The sequence below is a fragment of the Rhipicephalus microplus genome, chromosome 1 (genome assembly GCF_043290135.1).
Source record: "Rhipicephalus microplus isolate Deutch F79 chromosome 1, USDA_Rmic, whole genome shotgun sequence".
NCBI classification, from domain to species: domain Eukaryota; kingdom Metazoa; phylum Arthropoda; class Arachnida; order Ixodida; family Ixodidae; genus Rhipicephalus; species Rhipicephalus microplus.
The window spans coordinates 21622282-21629269 of record NC_134700.1 but is presented as its reverse complement, the minus strand read 5'-3'; the positions used below and the strand labels follow the sequence as shown (position 1 = coordinate 21629269).

General features: G+C 50.0%; 1 non-coding gene across 1 annotated transcript; it reads right to left on the bottom strand.

The window, feature by feature from the left end:
* Window positions 1-5708: 5708 nt before the first annotated feature.
* TRNAS-GCU (transfer RNA serine (anticodon GCU)) lies at window positions 5709-5781 on the bottom strand. Its single transcript has one exon. It is a non-coding gene; the product is annotated as a tRNA-Ser (tRNA).
* Between the last annotated feature and the right edge of the window lie 1207 nt (window positions 5782-6988).

Below are 6988 nucleotides of genomic sequence, written 5' to 3'. Positions count from 1 at the left end.
ACCCTGTACGGACTCTGACGGAGTGGTATGGCATTTTCTTCGGTTATGATGCGATGTTTCGTGATTGGGGTCTGCCGAATTTTCGATGACGACGAAAAGCAATCTTCGTATTGCAGGAGCAGGGCCTTGAGCTGTTCTTGCTTATCGTTCGGAAGTCTGGGATTGACGTCGAAAGCTATGGGAGGGGCTTGGTTCCTCTGAGCAGGTTCCGCAGAATCGGCGAGGGCGAAAGCACTGGTGGCTTCGACAATTTCTTCGATGAATGCGACCGTTGTTCCCTTGTTCACATGTTTGTACTCATTGCTGAAATTTGTGAGCATAACCGTTGCTTTGCCTCCCCGCAACTCTGCAATTTCTCTTGCGACGCAAATATTTCGGGTGACCAACAGATGCTGACTGCCTTCAACGACGCCTTCGAAGTCAGGTGATTCAGGAGCACCGACTAAAATAATGACGCTTGAGCGAGGCGGAATGGTGACTTGTTCTTCCAGCACATTCAAGGCATGGTGTCCAGACGGCGTGCGCGGCGGTAGTGCTTCTTCTGTGGATAACGTTATCGACTTTGTTTTTAGGTTGATGACAGCACCATGGAGGCATAAGAAGTCCATGCCAAGGATGACATCTCTCGAGCGACGCTCTAGGACTACGAAGTCTGTAGGATAAATACGGCCGTTAATGGTGACTCTCGCTGTGCAGATTCCTGCAGGCGTTACGAGATGACCTCCGGCTGTGCGGATTTCAGGGCCTTTCCAAGCTGTCCTAACTTTCTTTAACTTCGCGGCGAGCGACCCACTGATGACAGAATAGTCGGCTCCAGTATCGATGAGAGCGGTCACACTGTGGCTGTTGATAAGAACGTCGAGGTCGCTGATTCGCCGTCTCGCATTACAGTTAGGGCGTGGCGTCGGGTCACGGCTGCGTCGGCTTGTTCCGCTGCTTCCATGTTACGTCGTCAGGCCACCTTCGGTAAGTGAGCTTTCGCCGTCAGGGCTTTGCCTGGTTGGCGTTGTGTTCGGAAAGCTCCGTCGCGGCGTCGTCGTCGTCGGAGGATCTTCGGTAGTTCGTCGCACAGCAACCGCACCTCCACCGGTTGCTGCCCTTAGTTTCCCGGATACGGGCTAGGAGACCGGCCCCGCGTTGGGCCACAGTACTGTCGGTGGTGCGGTGACGTGCGGCGGCTGGGCGACGGCGAACGCGAAGGGCTTCGTGGTGTCCACCGAGTTCCTGTCAGGTAGTCGGCGATGTCACGTGGTCGTTCTCCTGGCTGTGGGCGCGGTGCATTGACGGCGAAGCCACGCAATCCAATCTGTCGGTACTGGCAACGGCGGTATGTGTGTCCGGCCTCGCCGCAGTGGTAGCAGAGCGGGCGATGGTCAGGGGTGCGCTAGACGTCAGTCTTCCTCGGTGCACTGCGCTGGGCCGCTGGCGAACGGTATGACGTCGGTGGGGGTGGTGGCGGCGGTGACGTCTGTCGACGGAAGTGCGATGGGGCGGCGTTTTGGCGTGGACGGGGAGGAGCGTTGTGGCGCAGTGCAGCGGCGTAGCTCATAGCTTCCGGCTCGGGCAGCGGTGCGTGGGGAATTTGAAGCGATTGCCGAACTTCTTCTCGCACAATGTCGGCGATCGAATCCACTTGATGCTGCACCGAAGGCAACAGCTTGCGCAGCTCTTCCCGCGCGATCGCTCGGATCGTTTCACGCAGGTCTCCGGAGTTACTGGCTTGAGCAGCAGCGCAGTCTGCAGTCAGGCGACGATTATACTGTCTGGTGCGCATGTCCAGGGTCTTTTCAATAGTGGTCGCTTCGGCTACAAATTCTTGGACGGTTTTCGGTGGGTTTCTCATCAGCCCCGCGAAGAGCTCCTGTTTGACCCCTCGCATGAGGAAACGAACTTTTTTCTCCTCAGGCATGTCTGGGTCAGCGTGACGGAATAGTCGGGTCAATTCTTCGGTGAAAATGGCGACATTTTCATTTGGTAGCTGAACCCGGGTCTCTAATAAAGCAGCGGCCCTCTCTTTTCGAGCGACGCTCGCGAACGTTTGCAGGAATGCGCCGCAGAAAACATCCCACGTTCGGAGCGTGGACTCCCGATTTTCGAGCCAGGTCCTTGCGGTGTCTTCTGAATAGAAGAACACACGACGCAGCTTTTCGTCATGGTCCCAGTGGTTGAGGGTGGCCCCACGGTCGTATGTCTCTAGCCAGGACTCCGGGTCTTCGAACGATGACCCATGGAAAATTGGTGGTTCCCTGGGTTGATGCATGACCATCGTGGGCTGGGACGCTGCGGTTATCATTGTCGCTGCAGTCGCGGTCATGGCCTTGGTCTTCCACGGCTTGTCGTGTAGAAGCCCGTACTCCGGTGGTAGCCCTTGCTGTCGGCGGCTTGTTCGCTGCTCCTGGTTGGCGTCGGTGTCTTCTCCGCGGCGTGGGCTGGGTTCACGGCTTGACGGGTGCGTCCGGTACATGAACGAAGCAGCACCTCCACCAAATGTCACGGGGTCGTGACGTGGCCGAAGACAGGAGGCTTCTTGTTGGAATTTAACTGTTTATTTGGGCAAACCTGTGCCCGGTAAACAGAAAGTCCAATTACAGCAGCAGTCTCGCACAGATAGCAATCTCAGACTGATAGCGGCGAACGGAGCGTCGGCCTTCGATCAACAACTGACAAGCGGCGAAGCGCGTCGGCATTTATACTCCCGCCGTCGAATGTTCTAGCGCATTCGCTGGCGGCGGCGTGCGTTCCAGAAGAATCTGTACCATTCGCACAGTGGGCGTGATCTTATCGAAATGATCTACTACAGTCCGGAACCCTCTAGAAAACTGCAGGCGCGGTTTGCGCTGAGAATCGTGTGGTGTTTTGGGACGATAACAAAAACTTGGGGAATGAAACGTGGCAATATCAATGATATAAAGGTTAAGTAGAAGAGGTCCTAATATGCTTCCCTGTGGTACACCGCGTTTGATTTTTTTGGGCATAGATGTTTGCCTATTTATAGACACACACTGGTACCGATCACTAAGGTAGCTTTCTAATAAATCGAGCGCGATGCCTCTAATCCCGTAATAAAACCATTTTTCTGACAAGGTTTAGTGATCAATTCTGTCGAACGCCTTCGTAAAGTCTATGAATACGTCTATGAAGCACCACGTTCGTACCTGTCTCAACTGCTAGCGACGCAATTCACTGCCAACTAAACCAGCTGGCCTCCTGCAACCCGTACAGGTCTCAATGACTCCATTCCACCAGATCGGCATGGTCATTTTGGGCCCACTGCCCACTTCTACTGCAAGCAACCGATGGGTTATCGTCGCGACGGATTATTTGACCCGTTATGCCGAGACAAAGGCTATCCAGAGAGGTACGGCAGCGGAGGTGGCAAGATTTTTTATCGAGAATATTGTAATGAGGCATGGTGCACCAACCGTCGTAATCACAGACAGAGGAACCGCATTTACAGCAGCTCTTTTGGACCATGTTTTGATGCTTAGTGGAACAACGCATCGTAAGACCACCGCATACCACCCGCGAACGAACGGGCTGACAGAGCGTCTAAACAAAACCATTGAAGACATGCTTTCGATGTACGTAGACGTCGAACATGAAAATTTGGATACAATCTTGCCTTACATAACGTTTGCATACAACACGGCCAAGCAAGAAACGACCCGCATGACACCTTTCAGCCTCGTTCATGGACGGGAAGTACGAACCATGTTACCGCACGAAGACGACGACATCGTCCCGGACGCCGACACGTTAACGGAACGCGCAGAAGAAGCTGGGTAACTTGCACGTTTACGGATCAGCCAGCAGCAAGACTACGATGCAGGCCGCTACAATGCTCACCGCAGAACAGTCGTCTACCAAACTGGCGAAAAAGTATGGGTTTGGACGCCCTTACGAAAACGAGGGCTTTCCGAAAAATCTTAAGAAGATACTTTTGACCGTACCTAGTTGTGCGACGATTGAGCGATGTCACTTACGAAGTTGTTCCCGACTGTTCGTATAGTACAAGGCGTCGCCAGCACCATCCTGAACTCGTTCACGTAGTCCGCATGAAACCTTACGTCAGCGAGTGATTGCGTGATACTTTACTTTAGAAAAAAAACTGCATTACAGACTGTGCATCGGGGCGATGCTCTTTAAGAGAGAGGCAAATGACGCGTGTCTACATGTGGACGATAACGATGATGGGACATTTAGTGCGCACGAGGTCGTGGGGCTCTAGCTTATCTCGAGGCCGAAGAAGACGATCTTGTGGCTCAGCTGTTGAGCACACGCTGCTTTCGTCGTTCCAAGGTGTATCTGTATTTTATTCACGTTGTACCGCGACAATATTCATAGTTGCTCTCACTATGTGTTACCAGTCCATTACATTGAAGAAAAATGAAGTGTCTATTTGAAGATAGTTACGCGACAGTCAACAAGGTTGCATTACAGAGCACGAGAAAAGAGGCATCGCGTTGTGCTGGTAATGATATATTGTATGTACATTTCCCCAATATAGGAGTTTGGCTAGGTCTTGTTTTCTGGAGCACCCGCCTACAAAATAAGACGGTCACACTTGTTGACGTTGAAATCTAAAATCAAGATGGGGACGACAAATGCAAACACGTAGTAGGAGAAGCAGAGACGTTTCAGCTGAGGACCTATTTTTGTCAAAGCTTCCTTAATCTGCTTCGTGTGTTAGTTTTAGGGGTAGTGTTGACGTCGTCTCCTATGATGGCACGTGTCCCTGTTGGTGATTGCCGTCTGGAAGGAAAAAGAAATCTACCGAGCCGAAGAATGAAGCCCTTGCCTAAATTATAGTTGGATTGTAATGATACCAAGGATATTCTTCTCAGAGATAAAGACGAGGGAGAGCAACAGAGTAATAGAGAGAAAAAGGAAAAAAAAGGAAAACAGCAAGGTAGCAGTGTAGCTGTGTGTCGCCGCACCACCACCACCGCCCGTTCTTGCTCACACCATTGGCGCCGCTACTTAATCTTTGAGAAAGTCCAGGCCACCGCCACTACCGCACGACATTTGCGGCGCACCGCCATTCGTCCTATTTAAACCCGTCCGAGGAATCTGGGCATACATCACTTCACCTTTTTTTGTGCGGCTTTAAAATTTTTCAGAGTGGCGTTTCCAATGCCACGACTGTAACTTCGTGCAGGATTCTAAAACAGGTTCTGATGATACACAATCCAGCGTGTCATTCCCTCTTGGCATTTCTTGTTCTTTTTGCGCTCTTCGTGACGGCAGAACAGGGACTCACGTGACATGATTCGGGCACGTACTCGCGAATGGTTTATTTACGAAGAATATTACCTATAAGTTGTTTTCTTTACTGCGTTGTCATGCAATTTCCACCCCCACAATCCCGATATTCCTCGCGCGTCACATGATAATCACGCGTTATGGTCTTGTGATTTCGCTGCTCTTTGCGGCTTTCTGATTGTGCAATTAGAAATAAAAGGGTGTAGCCCACAAGCTCAATATCCTGATAGGCTCAACACTTAGCACTCCCATATTGTCCACAAATGCCCACAAATGTCGAATTGATTGATTGATATGTGGGGTTTAACGTCCCAAAACCACCATATGATTATGAGAGACGCCGTAGTGGAGGGCTCCGGAAATTTTGACCACCTGGGGTTCTTTAACGTGCACCCAAATCTGAGCACACGGGCCTACAACATTTCCGCCTCCATCGGAAATGCAGCCGCCGCAGACGGGATTTGAACCCGCGCCCTGCGGGTCAGCAGCCGAGTATCTTAGCCACTAGACCACCGCGGCGGGGCCACAAATGTCGTAGAGATACAGCCTGTAAGAATTGTAGTGAAGCATGTGTAGTAGAGTGAAATGGAGAACAAAAACAAAGGAGCAGGCTGTGAATTGTTACAGTCTCCCAACGGAAAAATTCTTTACAGAGGAGACGACACAGCTGACTGTAAAAAAAGAGCAGCCTGCTTCGATGGTTCTTGCGTATTTCTTCGTTGCGAGAAGATATTATATGAGCACTCCCTAAAGGCTTTCATCGTGGTGGTCATGTTCCGTATAGAGACCAAATGAAACACTTTTGTACGCACACTGTATGCTGTTCCTGCGGATAAAATCTCGCGAGCGCCAGCGTAGAATACAGCTGAAGCAGAGGTGAAACAAGCTGCCCTTCTCTATCGCGAGGAGCGCGCATGGAATAACATGCCTCTGCGTGCTGTACCTGCCATCGATTTCTCCTCAACGGGAAAAGAAGCCGTGTCAGCCTTTTTCTGAATGAAAGAGTATGAACAGATACTCAGGTAGGAGTCTGCGTGGCTCGATCTTCTACTGTGATCTTTGATAATAAGAGCGTGGTCGCGAGTGCTACAGCGCGTGTTATTTCCGCAGCCATCCGCAAAAGGCTCGTGTACCAGCGCTATGATATCATCGCGCAAACATTGCTCTTTTTCTGAGAGCAGCTGTATCACTGTACACCAGCATTTTGCAGTGTCGCGAGATCAGATAAAAAAGAGTCAGCTGCAGCCTTATTTCTTTATGGGGCTGCGTGCTTCTACTGCGCGGTGCAAATGTTTGATTTTATATGTGGGTTTTAACATCCCAAAACCACCATATGATTAAGAGACGCTGCACAGTGTAAATGAGAATTATCGAAAAGTTTTCTGAACTATTCAAGTCGCCACAAACTTTGTGTTTTTCTCAAAAACCTGAGAACAAAACTGTTTTTAACTATTGTATTGTTCTATGACACTTCTGTACTGGACACTTCAGCCTCATTTTTTTAGTAATTCTAATCTTGTAGTGAATTTTGCAATGTAGATGCACTCCTTAAGTTTCGTGACACAGTGTGCATGAATTCGTGTCAAAATATGTGTCCTAAATGTATTAAAACGAAGCCAAGACACGTAAAATGCCAGAGATATTTAATTCATCTCAGGCGTAAGAGAAAGCTACTACGTCATAATGCTTGGTTATTTATTGTATAGAAAAATAAATTAGAAAATAA